At 36.6% G+C, this 19,572-nt stretch overlaps 1 long non-coding RNA gene across 1 annotated transcript; it reads left to right on the forward strand.

Moving 5' to 3' along the window:
- The first annotated feature begins 153 nt into the window (after window positions 1-153).
- On the forward strand, window positions 154-13,516 carry LOC121429930. Its single transcript, XR_005971981.1, has 4 exons — window positions 154-280; window positions 1,549-1,726; window positions 11,712-11,868; window positions 13,478-13,516. It is a non-coding gene; the product is annotated as an uncharacterized LOC121429930 (long non-coding RNA).
- Window positions 13,517-19,572: the final 6,056 nt, after the last annotated feature.

The raw sequence follows: 19,572 nt of genomic DNA on the forward strand, positions 1-19,572 counted from the left end.
CGTATGACCACGCCTCCATTTCGCTGGTGTACCAAAACAGTGGCGGTGTCCATTGGCTTGTACATGTAAAATGGGAGCAGTGTGCACTTTTGACCCTCCAAAATTTTCTTCAATTCTGACCGGATGCAGAAGCGGAGTTTCCACCCCCTGTTCGACTCGGAGACTGCTGCAGTGCACTGGAAAAATCGTGTTTAATCTCCGTTTTAGAAAATGAAAGATTTGGGGGTGACAAACCTGCTTCAGGAGTGGGACTTCCCACATTTAGTTCCAATCTTTAGAGGTAAATTCAGTGCTTGATTTCGAGTGAATGTTCATGAATAATCTCAAAAGTCAATGCATTGTTACCGTTGTTGCAGTGGTTTTATTGTGTGTGCATGTACGTGTGTAACTCTATATGATGGTCGCCAAGTCAGAAATATATAGGCCTATGCTATGATTTTATTGGAAAAACCTCGGCTCGGCCGGCAGTCATTTTGAGATTGAAAAAAAAAATGGTGCCCCAGTCTGCGCACCCATTCACTTTTGCACGTGATTTGGAGATTTTGATGAGAAAGGCTGCATTTTGAGGCTGTCATAAGAAATACCCAAATTTCATTATTTTTCCACCTTTGTGAGTCGGATTTTGCAATAAATATCTGTCTATGCATTAGATGTGTAAAGTTTGCATTGCGTATCTTATAGATTCTACTAGAATTGCGCAGATACGCATGTGCGCAGACTATGGTACCTTGAGCGAAGTTCGTGCAGGATCCACTCCACTTAATTACCACTAGGGCCTACACCATGCTCCACTTACACAAACTTCGAGACCATGAACTCGATCTGATATTCTGAGTGACAAAAGGTGGGATTTTATGGGGGTGAAATATGAAATTCATGCAACATCACGATCTTTACACAAAGTTTCACTTCTTTCCATGCTTCTATTAGTATTAGTCTCAAAATTGGTGATTTGAATTATAGCCTACATGAACTGTGATGAAGATCCTCACACATAAATAATTCACTGCCGATGATCGCATGCGGATGCGATATGCGCGAGGTACCGGGTCCGGTACAAGCTCGGACCGGGCCGTCCTCAAGCACATAGCCTACGTGTAATGTAGGCCTGGCTAGATCTATTTCTAGTCAACTTTATTCAATTTTGTACGTCTACATATGTGTATGTTAAACCCCATTAAAATCTAGGTCTATACTATAGGTCCAAACCTAGATCTATATCCTGGCCTAGCTTGGCCAATAGTCCCTTATTATTGGCCAGCCTAGCGAGGACAGGCCTACATGCAAATAGCAACAGATCTAAATGTTACATTGTAATTGCAGATGTATGTACAGTTTGTGAATGATCAGAAACTAATTTTGAATCTGAGATACAGGAATTACATTTAGGTTGACTTCATGTAAATTCCCCACTGTGCACAGGGGAATTTTTTATTGAGAATTTCTACAATTTATCCACTTATTCCATCAGTTCTCTATAGAATAGTCAGATAACTTGTGTAATAATTAATGTTACTATTCTTGATCTTTGATTCATGTTTATCACAGTTAAATGTTGCAGAAGATGAGCACGAAGAAGACACCTACTGGATGCAATATTACTCATCACCTGACAACATTGTTGTTAATGTGACGAACCTCGGTACCGAGATATGAGTTGACTAGAGGAAACCCGCGACCAAGCACAGCAGAAATTCTTGACAAATATCTACAGCTTTTGGGAATGGTAAAATAACTTGATTACTTAGTGCAGTGGATTCGCATTATGAAAAAAAAAAAATTTAATTTAATTGTTCGAAGTTGAACGAAGCATTTTTGGTTATGAATTTCCAAAATTATTCTCTTTCTTGAGAATATAGTGCAAGATCATAGGATCACTTACTCTGCCTCAGTGTTAAAAATTCAGTTGCATCTTAGTTGTCATAATTCTATGATTAGTGGAAAAGTTGTTCTGAAATCCGATTGGAAAGATTAAGTTATGTCTTCTTCCCATGAATGTCAATCTCTGGCGGGGGGGGGGGATATTAATTTCCCCACCTAACCCCCCCCCCTCATTTTGCAAATACTAAGTATTTTTCTCCAGTGGTTAATTACTCCAATAGTGATCAATATTTAAAAAAATGTGATAAATGGTTAGAAATAGAAAGGTCAATGTCAAAGCTCACTAGACTTTACTTGATTTGTGCAGTGTGTGCATGTGACCTAGGGTTTTTGTTACAAACATTGATAAGTTTTATTTTTTTATTTAATGAGCAATATTTACCCTTATAAAAAAAATTGAATGGTATACCATTGACTACCATTCATCATACACCATTGATATACCATTGGAATACCATTCGCACAGCACCCACCATACACCAATGGTATACCATTCAAGCCTCAATGGTATACCATTCAAACTAATTTAAATAATTGGGACGTTACTATTACCATATTCATGAGCACCATTTACCATTCATATACCATTGATCAAACACCATTCACCATTGATCTACCATATGGCCACTATAGACAGGTTTACCATTGACCACCATTCACCATTCAGCCACCATTCACTGGCCTACCATTTACCATTCAGCCACCATTCACTGGACACCATTGGCCTACCAATTGCCTTACACCATTCGCCTACCATTGACCATACACCATTCATGTACCATTTACCATCCGCGTACCATTCATCGTACACCATTCGCGTACCATTCACTGTACACCATTCGCGTATCATTCACCGTACACCATTCGCGTACCATTCAACGTACACCATTCGTGTACCATTCAACGCTCACCATTCAACTACCATTCGCCGTACACCGTTCACCATTGATTGACCATTCACTTTACACCATTCTACCATACACCGAACACCATTGACCTACCATTTACAGTACACCATTGGCCTACCATACACCATTGAACTAATATTCACTGTACACCGTAGGCTTACCATACACCATTGGCTTACCATACACTGTACACCATTGACCTACCATTTACCATACAATACTGTCATACCATACACTATACTATTAGTCAACCATTCAAATAACACCATTGGTCATACACTATAGATGACAAGTGTACATTCAATGGTAGACCAATGGTAGACAGTAGAACAAAGATGTGCAATGTATAGTAAGCCAATAAAGTACAGTGAATGGTAGACCAATGGTGAACAGCATATCTCTGGGGCTAATGGTAGGCTTAATAATGGAATAAGTACCCCGGTATACACAAGAAAAAAAATGAAAGCAGTTATTTCTAGAACGTCATTAAATTGCTTTTACTATAAGAAGTTTAAGTACAGCATAAATGGCACAGAGTATTCACAAGTATAGACTTTATGATTAAAGCACATAAGTTATTAATATATATGACTTAGCTATTCGTTGATATCTCTGTCAATCTTGCTATGAAAAAAATAAACATGTATCAAGACAGATCGAGTTTGAAAAACACAACAAATGAAGACTAACATTTCCAAGAATAAACCTGTTCTCTCTTATTGCTTTTTACATGGATTGCGTACTTGGCAAAACCACTGTTCTGCATACAAACCTGATACTTGATGTTAAATCTGTTGTGTGTAATTGCTTTCAACAACATTAATAAACATTTTTTACTAATAAGTTCAAGTACAAAAGAGTATTGACAGGTATGGCATAAAAGCACCATATTATGAATACATGTGACTACGCGACACTACAAGAGATCAATGATTGCACTCCACATATGTAGATATTATGTTAATTTTCCTATAAACAAATTTACATGTAAGACAGAATTTGGACAAGAAACTAATGAACACCAAATTTCGAAGATTAAACTCAAAATGTGCGATAGCCTTCACATGGCCAAATGAATAAAGGGTACCACACCTAGAAGAAATGAAATATCCCCAAAAGGGGGCAAAATAGTACCCCCAAATTGTTCTCTTTTTTTCTTTTCACCTAAAAAGGTATATCAATGGCGTGTTTCTACAAAGAATTGTTAAAAAGTATTACCCGCCTAAGTATCCAGAATCCTGGATAAGTTTCCTGTAGAAACAGACGCAATGCCGTTAATTGATAAATTGCATCGCACAAAATATGGTTTCTCATTTTTCTTTGAGAGGTGGTTATTGCCATGTTAATCCGTTTAACTTTTCTGTAAAACATAGGGCAAAATAGCATGCATGTCTGGCTTAAGTGCTTGAACCCAGAAGTGCGATCTCACAGTATACATATATTCTGGCCTGTTTAATCTCGCCAGCTGATCGCGAAACACGTATACCTGCTACAATGAGTGAGATCTACCATGAATTTTGAAAATTTTCCTAACGAGACATACCGAAATGCAATGTTGATGTTATAGGTTGAATTTTCCGATTTCTGCCCTATTTGCGAAGTGAAATGCAAGTTAATCAGATTATTCGGTCCGTAGAAACAGGTTGGTTTAAGAGCGATAAGAATATTCGAGTCCGGAAAAGATAAACTGTTTTTAATGATTTACTGTAGAAACACGCCAAAAGTTTATCATAAATACAATAAAGATACATTAAGAAATAAATAATATATCACACATAGAAAGAAAATATAATGAAAATAGGGAAAGAAAATTATTCAATTTGGAACACTAAAAAACAGAAAAAATAGAGACCTCTTTTTGCAAAATATATATAAAATAATATATACAAGATACCCACTTATTTCTTTTCTGTCTATTTTTGCTGTGCTGAATCAGATGAATAACTCAACTATGTGTGAGAAATAATATGATTATTGTCTTACACAGAATCAGTAGTCAATTTTAATTTTTTACAACCTAGCTTGGACAAAATTTGAATTCATATAATACAAAAAATATATAAATTGTGATTTTGTATATTCATGAGGACTAGAAGAGAACAGTTTTACCAAAAAATAACAACTTTAATTCGTCATAACTTCGTTAATCCTCAACAAATTTTGATGAAATTTTCATTGCTTTTTGTTTGTCTGATGTACACTTTGAATTATATCACATAACTTTCAGTCTCGAGTACCTCTAGCAATTTTTACATATTTGACAATAAGGACCAACTGGACTGAACCAAATAATGTTAAGCAATGGTAACTCCACATGTTCAGTGAGAAATAAAACTTTATTTCATAGGTCAGTGGGGAGAAAATTATATTTCATATTTAAAAAAAAAAAGAAAAGTGAATGAGTGATGTCATCAGTTCCCTCATTTGCATACCGACCAGGATGTGCATATAACTATTAAGTGAAATTGAGTGAAACTTAAAAATGTCATACCTTTCTTATTTTTCATCCGATTTTTATGTTTCATTTTTCTCTATTTAATCAAATCAACTTTTTGTTAGGGTGGACATGTCTTTGAAATAAATTTTCACTCCATTTTTTATAGTCCTCGGAGGACAAAGTGTAAATAAGCATGACTTCTTGTAATAAAATACTAAAGAACAAGAGGGGATATGACATCAGCTTGGGTACGTCGTGGTCTAGTGGTTCTGACTCTCACCTTACAAACAGAGGGTCATGAATTTGAGTCCTAGCCATGGTGTGTTTTCCTTCAGCCCGAAATTTATCCACACTATGCTGCACTAGACCCAGGTGAAGTGAATGGGTACCCAGCAGGATTAATTCCTTGAAGCTGTAATAAGAAATATTGGATGAAAACAATGCAAAGGACAGTATATTAGCTAAGGGTTCAAAACATCAATGCTTGTCGTGTGTTTAAGCTTTCTTTAGAAGTTCTTATATTTTTTTAAATATCGAGAAATTTGCAGTATACACTACCATTCAATTGAACGGTACCAATTAACAAATATCAACAAAACATTTTGTAAAATATGATAAATAAATTTATGTTTAACCATAGATGGGAAGAAAATAACCTATTATCTAATGGGAGGCCCCAATGATGACAAATACCACAACAAATGAATACCTGAGGACAAAGTGTCCACCCCTCAGCCAACATACTGATTTTTTTCAGCTATGCCACTGCAGGAATACAATCTGTTTTATCTCATGAAGCTTTGCAATTTTTCCTACTGAAGAAAATTCTTACACACATACCTTTCATAAACTCCATTTTTTTCTTGTACACGGCACGTTTTCTGTGTTCAACACCCGTTGTTTCATTCCCATGTAAGGCTGGACCATCTACCTTATCATCCAGTGTATCCGTCGTCCAAACTTTGAAAATGAAATAAAATCAATTTAAGTGTTGTAAAATCTGCATGTATGTGCAGATACAAACAAAAATAGAATACTAATATAGTAATAGAAAAAGAATGATCTTAGAACTTTAATTTTAGAGATATTTTTCATGGATCTCTGATTACCAGCCCACAATTCAGGAATACAATAATAAAATGTGATATTGTTCAGCTTAGTTCAGACAAGGCTGTATTATAAATGTGCATGCTTTATACTAGTAATAGCTATGTCATCTGAAATCAAATTTCCAGAGCAGCAATTTTCAAAAGGAGGGTAATCGATGACATAAATTCCATTTCCCTGGTATTGACAGTCGCAGAAGTGGATCCAAGTAGGCACATTTGACCTGGGGTCCGTTGTATATTTTGAGTTGCAATAAATCGCAACTCTAAATATCATACGCAACTTGATTTTCAACCAATCAACAGCGCGCACTTGGGACTTGCGATTGATTTTTTGACCTGGGTTTAAACGCAACTCTTTCTGCAATGGACCCCTGTGCCCCCACCTTGAGAGCAAGATAAAAATGTGGCTTTCTTACACAAGTGTTCCCCCCCCCCCTTCGAAAGTTACAGCAAATATTTATATTGAAAATAAAGTCTCATACAAGAGTGAGGATCTCTTTTTTGGTTTGCTTGTTATATAAAATTTCCTTGGGAAAATCTGCCCCACTACCCCCTTTGAGAAATCATGGATCCGTTCATGGACAATCATATGCCAGTGGATGAATTCCAGACATTGTTTTAGGCAAGTTTTGATCAGTAAATAAATAAAAACAGATAAAATGTGATCACAGGACAAACTTAAAAAAGGATAAAATTTACTTTAAAAATTGATATGCCTAGCCCCATGAAATGATCTAATAATAACCTCTCGCATTAATGCTTCACAAGTTTCACACCAGCCAACTTCGAGCAAAACTCCCCACCAGAAATTGTCTTATTTGTCTACACACATTTTGAGGTCAATACACAATATGCCCACCACTTTTCAAAATATTGCGGATCGCTTGGATTTGCCGTCATGTTGATATGGACCGAAGTTATGCGACCAAAAGATTCGCATGCGGCATGCTGGCTGTTTGTTCGCCACATGTTAGCATGATTTGTTTGCTAACTTCAGTCCCAATAAACATTACAGCGAATCCAAGCAATCCGCGAAGTGATTTCTACGGATTAGATCAACGCGTCGAGATCGAAGACTAAATACAGCCGTTCCCGATATTTTGAAAAGAGGTGGTATTAACATCGAAATGTGACTGAGAGACCTGTCATGACATTTGGGAACAAATTTTGGTGATGAGGTATGCTGGTAATCGGCCGGTGCAAAACTGCATTAGCGCCACTTTTCTCTGCATAATTATTGCAGCCTCTGTAGAAAAATTGAATAGGAATCGTTTGTCACTCTGTCCAGTCACAGTTCCACACACAAAGTGCACATTTCACCCTATGTGCGATGAGTGGTGTGTACAGAGTAACTTTATAGGGGCTGCGTAGTCTTTATCATTTTTCAAACTTTAGGACCCCTACCATGTTTCACCTCCATTTTATCTCATTTACCAACATCTATCAACAACAACAAATTATAGGCCTAATTCCAAAACAATATTTGTCGGCAAGTTTTCAATTTCAGTGAATTACGTTGTGCAGTGTTTCACAATTAACGCTTTGACAGTTTTGACATTAGCATTAACAAATCATTCATTCATGAATTCAACGTATTCAGAGATGGTTTGGCGCTAATGCAGTTTCGCACCGGTCGATTACTAGCACACCTAATCACCAATACTTGTTCCCAAATGTCATGACAAGTCTCTCACTCAGTCACATTTTGATGTCAATATATCCACCACTTTTCAAAATATTGTGATCGGGAATGGCTGTATTTCAGCTTCGATCTTAACGTCGTTGATCGACACGGCGTAGACATCGCTTCGCGGATCGCTTCGATTCACCGTGCATTCACCGTAATGTTGATATGAACTGAAGTTAGCAACCTAATCATGCGAAAATGTGGCGAACAAACTGCCAGCATGCCGCATGCGAATCTATGTTCGCATGATTTGGTTGCTAACTTCAGTTCATATCAACATTACGGTGCACGGTGAATCCAAGCGATCCGCGAAGCGATGTCTACGCCGTGTCGATCAACGACGTTGAGATCGAAGCCGAAATACAGCCATTCCCGATCACGATATTTTGAAAAGTGGTGGATATATTGACATCGAAATGTGACTGAGAGACTTGTCATGACATTTGGGAACAAATATTTGTGATGAGGTATGCTGGTAACCGGCCGGTGCGAAACTGCATTAGCGCCGATGGTTTTTGACAAACATTGACAATAAACATCAGGCAATACGAGCGAATTAGCAATTAATTCCATGCTCGTCGAGCTAAACTCGGCCAACACAAAGCATAAGCACTCCCTATCGTCATAGCCACGTCCCGGCCAGTAAAGCAGCGGCCAGCGCCAACGGGGTAATGGCGGTGGTAGTGCAGTGCAGTGGTCGTGGCAGTACACCGACATCTAATATTTTGAGACAATTTGAGAAATAAATCAAAGAAAATTGTTATAGAACTTACTGTTTAGCCTTCTACAAATGACTTTGAAGTCGCTGTCCGAATCTGACCCGTGTTCCTTTAGTTTTTGATGAATTATCGACGGACTTATCAACAGCAAAACGGCGGTCCCGGTAGATGGAGTTTTCTTTTTCAAATATTGCAATTGGCGGTTAGACGTGCGCGCGCGCGTACGTGCGTGCGAGAGAGCTAGCTAACAAGCAGCCAAGCGGCCCTGCTTGCCAATGCGAAAGGGAGGGGGGGGGGAGGGGGGTGAATTAAAACCAAATCGTGTCTTCTTTTTCCTCTCGATTGGTTCTGGGTTGGAAACCATGATGGCGTGTCACTGTTTTCCTTGGATCTTGGAATCTATGAAAAAAATTTCGATCCCTTCACTTTTTTTTCCTGTATTCTCTTATTTTCTTTTTTATTTTCGTTGTCTTTTTTCTTTTCTGTTAATCTTTCTTTTCTTCATTGCCTTTTTTCTTTTCTTGTTTTTTCCCCTTAATATATATTTTTTACTCACTCCGCATCTTCCCTTTTAATTTGCTTTTGTAATGATAGAAATTGAGATTTCATTCAGTAGATTTCTTTTCTGTTACATTGTACTATACCCTGATGGCGGCAGGGAATTTTGATAGGGGTGAGGGAGCAAGACCATGTGGATAAATCATTTCAATCAAGTAATGACCGGCCTATAGAATATCTCTCCTCTTTATAAACGCTGTCCACAAGTGGGAAAGAATAATTAGGGCCTAAAAAAATAGAATTAGAATTTTGAAAATATCATTTGTAAAAAAAAAGAGAGAAATAATTCATGATTGGAAGCAGCTATAATAGCGTACAAATGGGTTCAGAGGGGGCTTTTGACGTTGCAGACAGACCAAATCAGGGTTTGCGGATGGGAATTTGATAGAGGTTGGGGGACCAAGACAACCAACAGTGAATTCATTTTGAGCAAAATATGGGGCATTGCAAGAAACTTGCAATCGAAGCAATCGAATGCAAATTAATTTCAGACTCCAAAATCATGAGAGTCATACTTTTCATTGCAAACTTGCAACTGATCCATAAAAAATCCAAATTGTTATGTTCTAGATAAACTTAATGTTTATCATCACCTGTAAATTTGCATCTGATCGAATTTTGGGATTGATTGCAAATATCTTCTTGGAACACTCAATATATAGTTTTTTTTATAAAAAGCGGCCATAAACAAGCAAAATGATTATAAAAATAGAATAAAACTTATTAATTAAAAATCAAAACCCTTATTATCAAAAAAGATTTCATTGACCGATTGATTTTATTTTTGCACCCATTGCATCAGATTTAAATTTAGAAAGTAACATGTACAATTGTAAAATATAACAAATTTATAATGTTGTATTATAACCACTGGATCAATAATATTTAAACACATATAGACCTTTTACTTAATAAGGAAAAAGACAATTTAAAAGAATGCAAGATACCATGTTTACAATCATGAGCGATTACACTTGATTTGGGGAAGCTGCTCGCATAAAAGTCACAGCTCAAATATTTAATTAACTCTAAATACCTTTTAATCTTTGATATATTTTCTTTAAATCTTCGGAATTATGATAATGGGTAATGCAACTGGGCATACCATTCACCATTAACACTAATGGCATTCATTAGGCAAACACCACTAAGCCACTATGGCTTTACAATTATCCAACATGATTATATAGGCACATACTACTAAGACACCATATTGGGTATATGGTATACCATTGATACCAATCATACCATTATAGAGGCACATACTACTGAGACACCATTGGGTATATGGTATACCATGCAGTCATACCATTAGAGGCACATACTACTCAGACACCATTTGACACCACTGAGACACCATTGGGTAATGGTATACCATTCACCATACTAATCATACCATTATACATGTTATAGAGGCACATACTACTGAGACACCATTGAATACCACTGAGACACAATTTGGTATATGGTATACCATTCATCATACCAGTCATACCATTATAGAGACACATACTACTGAGACACCATTGAATACCACTGAGACACCATTGTATACCACTGAGACACCATTGGTGTATGGTATACCATTCATTATACCAGTCATACCATTAGAGGCATATACTACTGAGACACTATTGAATACCACTGATACTCCATTGTATACCAGTGAGACACCATTGGTGTACGGTATACCATTGATCATACCAATCATACCATTACAGGCACATACTACTGAGACACCATTGAATACCACTGAGACACCATTGTATACCACTGAGACACCATTGGTGTATGGTAGACCATTCATTATACCAGTCATACCATTAGAGGCATATACTACTGAGACACTATTGAATACCACTGAGACACCATTGTATACCACTGAGACACCATTGGTGTATGGTATACCATTGATCATACCAATCATACCATTACAGGCACATACTACTGAGGCACCATTGAATACCACTGAGACACCATTGTATACCACTGAGACACCATTGGTGTATGGTATACCATTGATCATACCAGTCATACCATTACAAGCACATACCACTGAGACACCATTGAATACCACTGAGACACCATTGGGTAATTCGTCATACCAATCATATCATTAGTCACATACCGCTGAGACACCATTGGGTATATGGTATACCATTTACCATTAAATAAACTACCAATTACCATTAAGAACTTACCATTGAAACACCACTTAAATACCATTCGCGTACCATTTACCATTCAGATCACCATTCAACTACCATTCGGCACCATTCAAATACCATTGGCGATTTTTATAAGGGTAGCATGACTTTAATTACAATGTACCGGTAATGTATGAAAACATGGTATTGCTGGTAATTGTATTATGTGTTATACAGCTTATATAAATACTTATTTCATTTTCAGATTGATCAAGACTTTGATTTAACAATTGATGCAGCTCCTGGTGCCCTTTTCACAATGTGGCCAAAGTTGTCCAGGCAGACTTTGGAATTTGCGGAGAAGATTAATCCAGGGTATAGAAAGATCCTAGGGGCTGGAGTGGACCAGAAAATGACGCAGAGTAAGTTTTAGTCTTATAGTTATACTCAATTCAAACTTACAGTAGCAGTGCGAAGACTTTTACAAAGCTGCATCAATTAGCATTTAAACTGCAAAAGAGGATATTTCCTCTCCAGGTGTGTAAGAATAACAATGCTTACAATTTAAAGTGAAATCAGTGTTCTTATGTACACCGAATCCTGTCCAACATAATTAGTATAGTTAATGGACCTCATCGAAACAAGCAAGTGATGTTCTACAGTAACATACACCAATTCAGAGTAATGATTTCTGAAGAGGAAGTAACACAGACCCTTTTTTTTTTACTATCGTGTTGCACAAGCCATTAAAGAGAGATAATTGACTCTCAACATAATACCAGCTGAACACTGCGCACAGCATTATCAGCATTATTCACCATTATTGCATTATTGTGTAGGGGGGGGGGCACTCAGTATATAATGCATAGTGGGTATGTGCAGCGGAGGGGACCCCCATTTTTACACTCAAATTTCCGTTCCAAGGCATAGCATTTTTAGCCTATTAAGAAAAAGAACAAAGAAAGCCACTCCAAGGCATATTATTTTCTTCTCGTGAAAAAGGAATCCGCTCCAAAGCTTCGCATATTTTCTGTTATGCCGTTCCGATCGATCTGCTACAATGAGTCGTAATTTTGAAAAAGCAGCCGCTGCAATGAACGCTGTCTGACCATTGCCTCTGTGCTAGCGCACCCGCCGCCCATGCTGCCGGTCTAGCTGCATGCACGTATGCCCGTTCCATAGGGATGCATGAAGGCACTCACATGCAGGCGACTCGTTCCAAGGACCCCCGATTTCACAAACATTTGTAGTTCTGAAGCCCGTTCCGAGGACCCTCCTTTTTACAATTAGCCCACTCCAAGGCCCTTGTTTTTTGTCTCGCCCGCGGCACACCCCCACCAATTTTTGGGTCGAGTGCCCCCCCCCCCCCCCCCCGGATTGTGTAGCAGTAATGCATTGCAGGAATTTCAAATGGGAACACTGACAAAACTTGAATAACTTTGTACTCAAGGCTTTTAATCAAACTTGGAGAGAAGCATGGTTATATGCAAATTTATTTCAATTTTACCAAACATGAGGGTCACCTCATGGGTCAGGCTGATGATGAGCATGGGTCAAAGTTAAGCCTATTAGGGCAAGTTTTGTATTACAGCTCATAACGTTTGATCCATGTACAGTGTATGCCCATTTTTTTACCAAACTTGGATGGTAGATTGTTACCAATCTAAGAGAGATGATGTTCTTCAGAGATTTGAAGGTCACCTCCAGTTCCAAGGTCACAGGCAGGGGTCAACAAGCCTTTTGAATATAAAATGATTTTGTTGTATATTAATGGGTGATACACATTTTGGCTGAAATCACCATGGTGAATCCCTTTATTACCTTCAATCCTTATAATATCTCAATTATATACTTGTACCCATTCCACTTGTAAGATTGAATCTCACTTGCAGGCAAACACATTTAGTTTGAAAATGCTGATATCTCCTCACCTTCATCTTTCTTTCCTATTTTCTTTGCTCCCATTCTTATTTTGTTTTCCCTTCCTTCACCGGTCACTTCTTTGCTCAAACCGTATTTTCATTTATACAGGTCAACAATGAAGAAAATTTGGCTTTCAGTACTTCCATGGATTTTGATCGGCAGAACAAAAGGGGAATGAGGCAAATTAAATGTGCCGTACTTCAAAGTCTTGAATCTTTCATCAATCTCCAATTAGTAAGTATTGATTATCATCTTACTTTTTCAAAGTTTTTATTTATTTATATATTTATTTATTTTTTGGCCAATTTAGGTTAAAGCTCTGATTTTCCTGAACAATATTAGAACGTTACTGTTGGCAATCTTTGAGAGCACTTAGGTTTGACTGTAGCGCATGCTCACTTGACCAAGGCAAGTGAAAATATCAAAGTGCTTAAGTTGCTTACCCAAAAAGGTAAAAAAAAAAAAAATTTAATGTGGGCAAGTAAAATTTTGACCCCAACATTGAAATCTGTTCAGGGCAGCTATCTGACTGTATTTGTTCTATCTAATAATCCTGATACTAAATTAAGTATCTCAATTCTGTAGCGCAAATCATAACAACGGAATAAGTTCACACAATGACTTAGTCAATACCTATTCTGCATGTATGTCATGGTTGTTGGATGTCTATGCAAAACTGCACATCTTGCGAAGACTTGAAATCTCCTTAAATGCAGTTCTCTAAACTCAGAAAAATACCTCCTATGGTTTTACCTCAATAATGTAATGAGATCAACGCTGATTCATGTTATTTATTTTGTGGGGGGAGCAATAGAAGTCCTTCTTAAAGGGATGGTCCGGGCTGAAAATATTTATAGAGTAGAATTCACTGAGCAAACTGCCAAAAATTTCATCAAATTGGATAACAAAGTTATTGAATTTTAAAGTTTAGCAATATTTTGTGAAAATAGTCGTCATGAATATTCATTAAGTGGGCTAATGACGTCACATCTCCACTTGTTCTTTTGTATTTTATTGTATGAAAATAGGTTTATTCAATTTTTTTCCTCCAAGAACTAGAAAAATTGGATTGACATTTCATTTAGTGCATTAGATATTGATTGCTGCAACTTATTTCATTATAAAGGAGACATACATTGTATTATTCACACAAGTATGAAATAATGAAAAAATATGGTTTTATGTAATAACATAAGAAAACAGAAAGTGGAGATGTGACATCATCAGCCCACCTAATGAATATTCATGACGACTGTTTTCACAAAATATTGCTAAACTTCAATAACTTTATTATTTGTTATCCGATTTTGATGAAATTTTCGGCATTTTGTTCAGTGAATTCTATTTTATGTATTTAAGACATGAATATTTTCAGCTTTTGACCATCCCTTTGAAGATATTGGCTAACAATACCACAATTAAAGAATCTGAGCCGCATGATTTCCCATGCTGAATATCGTAAGTTGACGAGATTCACTTGCCCATTTCATTTCATTATACATGATGGCCCAAAAAGAATAGAACAATTTAGATCTTTAATTTCAGTGATATAGCCAAAGTGTCATTGTATTGGATATTTCCTTTTTTTTGGTAGAATGATGTAATTGTCATGTTTTGTGAACCTTTGTCATGATTTTCGAAATATCATGTATTTCCCACTCCTGTATTACCAACCCTGCTCTTAGTATGTAAGGTATAATACAGATTATCCAACTAGATGTCTGTGTGATTGGTCTTCTACCCCCTTCGATTCTTTGTTTTGCACTTTATTTAGGAAGGAGCATGAAGAAAAAGAAGATGAACAGGAATTGACAATGGCGCGTTCCATACCTGGGAGTGATTGCACAGTGGCACCCTTGGACCTAATTTCACCCTGACATCAAGTTGGTTTTAAGGAGAACCATGAGAGAAATTAATAAATTAAAGTTTGCCGAATATCAAAGAATAACAGAGTTATGAGGCTTCAAAGTTTTAAATTTGTGACATGACATGCGAGCAGCTCCCAATATGTCAATCATGTAATATAAATTCCATAAATTGCCATTTTTTAATGGTTTTCATGATAATTAAATGGGTTTTTATCAGAAGCTTGTATGAAATGTTTCTGATAACATTGAATCCACAGGTAAAATCATTTTCCAATTTCCCTAGAAAAGGCACTTGTATAGAATTGATATCACATAAAATATGGGGAGCTGCTCGCATGTGAAGTCACAAATTTAAAACTTCATAACTCTTATTCTTGGTGGATTTTCACCAACTAACATGCAATGTCAGGATGAACCTTGCCTTTAAACCTTATATTGGCAGCCTTTCATTGACATTTACATACAGTATTTTAGGTTTTGTGAGCAAGTATATGAAAAAGGTGCTAATTAACACCTACTTCCCCTTAACCCTAAACAGGCCGGGGGGGGGGGGGGGGGTTAAAACAACCTTCCCCCAACATTATCTGCGATCATTCCTCCGCGGGAGATTTGTTGACCCTGCCACTCTCAGAGTTTATACTAAGTCTCGCGCATCTTTTGAGACCAAATTTACGATGCCCAGGTACTTTGTCCCGAAATTATGCAACATTTCGTAAGTTCATGTCTGACCAAAAATTGTTCCAAAACGTGATTTCGTCCACAAAGTCAATGCAAATTGAGTTTTCTCATCTTATTCATAAAGCTATGATTTTTACTTTAAACAGCAGAAGTCAATTGATTTTAGCATAATTATATGCTTCAAACAGGCTGTGCTATAATATAAATCTGGTGAAATAAGGTTGAAAAACAAAGAAATTCCTAAAACAATAAAATACATAAGAAATTGTTTTCCAAACTGAAGTTTTTTTCAATTGTGATTGTTAAGAATGCTACAAAGAATATTTTTACCAATAAATTAGCATTCTGGGAGCTTTATGGTATGAAGTGAATTAGAGCAAAAAAATATGATTTACCCATAAATTAATTCATATAAAATAATATCATTATTTGGAAAATTTTACCATACAGCCTTGTAGATTACATCGCACACTACCAGCGTGCAAATTGCTCGCGTGATCGGCAGGGGGGGGGGGCACTTCCATTCACGAGTGGATACCATGCGCGACCATGGGGTCTCGAAAAGCACCCTAAACACGTAATTTCCATATTCGGAACATGCACCCCTTAACAAGTATTGGCGTGTGAAACCCTACCCTTAACAACTATTGGAAACAAAACGATACTCTTGGCAAATATTCCCTGAAATGAACCCCTAAACAAGTACAGGAATGTTTTATTGTTACGGGTCCTTCGGTTGTCTGCTTTATCTTATTTGGTTTGGTACGACCCCATCTTCTACTCTACACGCAAATCGGACTCTAAACACGAATTGCTAGGGCAAAAAGGACATCCTTTATGAAACATTTTTATTTTGTTTTATCGTCCCCGCAAATTTGACCCTAAACACGTGATTTTCCTAGCGAAATAGATACCCTTTTTTCATAATATTTGTGCTTTTTACACCATTATCACGTTCTGTACGCAACGTGCCATGTCGTTAAAAAGACATCCTTTTTACCTGTTTTTTAGGTCGCGCATGGTATCCACTCGTCAATGTAAGTGGCTCCCGGGGCACCCCCCCCCACAGAGCAGCCAAAAAAGCCTGGTCTAGTTGGGGTTAAGAGGAGTGCTCATTTGTTATTCTATTGATCACATGTAAATATTTTTAGGTCAAATGGCATTTTTTATGACGGTTGGCTAATTTAAAGAGTTGTTTGAATAATTTCACCTTTTGGTGCAGAAGAACAGTTCTTGTTATCTTTGTTGTAAGAACTTTAAGTCCAGTACACATCATCTTTCCAGATTTCATGCAAATACAAGAAAGAATCTTCTAAGGCATGTCTGAAACATTTAGATGACAATCTTTATTCCAACTTGTTGTGCCAGGATAAATTTGACTCATTTCGATACTTTCTCAATGCTAATTATAATGTTACATCGTTGAATTTATTTAAAGGTCAAGTCCACCTCAGAAAAATGTTGATTTGAATCAATAAAGAAAAATCAGACAAGCACAATGCTGAAAATTTCATCAAAATCAGATGTAAAATAGGAAAATTATGACACTTCAAAGTTTCGCTTATTTTCAACAAAATAGTTATATGAACGAGCCAGTAAAATCCAAATGAGAGAGTCGATGATGTCACTCACTATTTCTTTTGTTTTTATTGTTTGAATTATACAATATGTCAATTTTTACGAATTTGGCAATTAGGACCTCCTTGCCTGAAGCACAAAATGTTAAAATAATGGAATTCCACGTGTTCAGGGAGGAATGAAACTTCATTTCACATGACAATGATGAGAAAATGAAATATTTCATATAATAAAATACAAAAGAAATAGTGAGTGAGTGATGTCATCAACTCATTTGGATGCAACTAGCTCGTTCATATAACTATTTTGTTGAAACTTTAAAATGCCATAACTTTCTTATTCATCAGATTTTGTTGAAATTTTCAGTGTTATGCTTTTTGAATTTTTCTCTTTTTATTCAAATCAAGTTTTTGTTGGGGTGGACTTGTCCTTTAAATATTCAGCAACTGAACATTTGCTCAATGCATTAAAACCGAAGGATCTTTTGTACCATAATTGGATACCACCCTCTAATTTTTCATCCATTGCACACTTATTTCACTTTGGCCTGCAGTAATGCTGAGCTTGGGTCTGTAATAGGACATATATTTCATATTTGCTTTGCTCACATAGTATTCAGTGGCTACACCCTAAATAGACTGGGCTATTTCGACGCTTAAGAAGACGGGGAGGGGGGGGGCTAATTCAGCCCCCCCCCTACGATCTCCGCCGTGGATGGCGCGATCGAGACGAAAATTGGCACACGTGTTACCCATGGCATTATCACAAAACTATAACATCAAATTCTGCAAAAAATTGCATGTCTAATAAAATAATGCCCCTGAATTGCTAATTTTTGTTTCACATACTCTAGATAGGCATCTGATCAAATTTATTTTTAAAAAATTTCAACATCACATTTATTTTCTTATGTGTTCTATTGTTTTCTAAATTTCTTTTGTTTTTCTTTGTTTATCTACTTTTTTTCAATGGAAATTGTCGGAGACTTTTGACCATAAAAAAGATAAAATTAATAGGTTTTAAGCAGTAAAAGGAAAAATATTGATACATTTATGAATTTTGGCTAAAAACACTATTTGCATTGGATTTGTACACAAATTCACGTTTTTGATTAATTTTGGGTCTGCATGCACTTACGAAATGTTGCGTAATTTCGGAACGGCGTACCCGGGGTCACAATTTTGGTCTCAAGAGTTGCGCCAGACTTGAAAGTAAAAAGTTAGTGAGCGACATGGTCAAAAAATTTTGAGGGGAGCTGAATCGGTCCCCCCCCCTCGACATTTTTTTCGTAATAAAGCTGCCGTGTAAAGTTTTTTGACCGCATCGCTCACCGACTCTTTACATTCAAGTCTCGCGCAACTTTTGAGACCAAATTTCCGACCCCCGGATACGCGGTTCCGAAATAACGCATTTCGTAAGTGCTTGCAGACCCAAAATTTAACAAAAATGTGAATTTGTGTACAAATCCAATGCAAATAGAGTTTTTAGGCAAATGTATCATTATTTTTCCTTTTACTGATTGAAATTTATTAATTCCATCTTATTTATGGTCCAAATAAGTCCCCGACAATTTCCATTGAAAAACAATAAAAAATTGAGAAATACATAAGAAATTTAGAAAACAATAAAATACATAAAAAAAATTAAATGTGATTTTGAATTTTTTTTTGTACATTTGATCAGATTCATATAAAGTGTCTGTGTACCCCAAATTTGCATTTTAGGGGCATTATTTAGTTAGTTAAAGCAAAATTTTGATTCTACGCATAAATTAGCATAATTAATTAGCAATGAGCTTGTTCGCAGAAAATGATCTTGTAGTTTTGTAGATTATGCGACGGGTAACACTCGTACCAAGTTTTGTTGCGATCGAGATCATAAGAGGGGCTGTATCAGACTATCAGCCCCCCCCCCCTCCCAGTCTTAGGCATCGAAATAGGTTGAAATAGATGTAATATTTATGAGTCTTGTTATTTGCAATGTTTCATGAAATTGTAATGACATTTTTGTCTAAAGTTATCATGCCAATATTCAATGTAATTTTCATTAATTTATGTATCAAATAGCTATTTGAAATAT

This window comes from Lytechinus variegatus, chromosome 16 (genome assembly GCF_018143015.1).
Source record: "Lytechinus variegatus isolate NC3 chromosome 16, Lvar_3.0, whole genome shotgun sequence".
NCBI classification, from domain to species: domain Eukaryota; kingdom Metazoa; phylum Echinodermata; class Echinoidea; order Temnopleuroida; family Toxopneustidae; genus Lytechinus; species Lytechinus variegatus.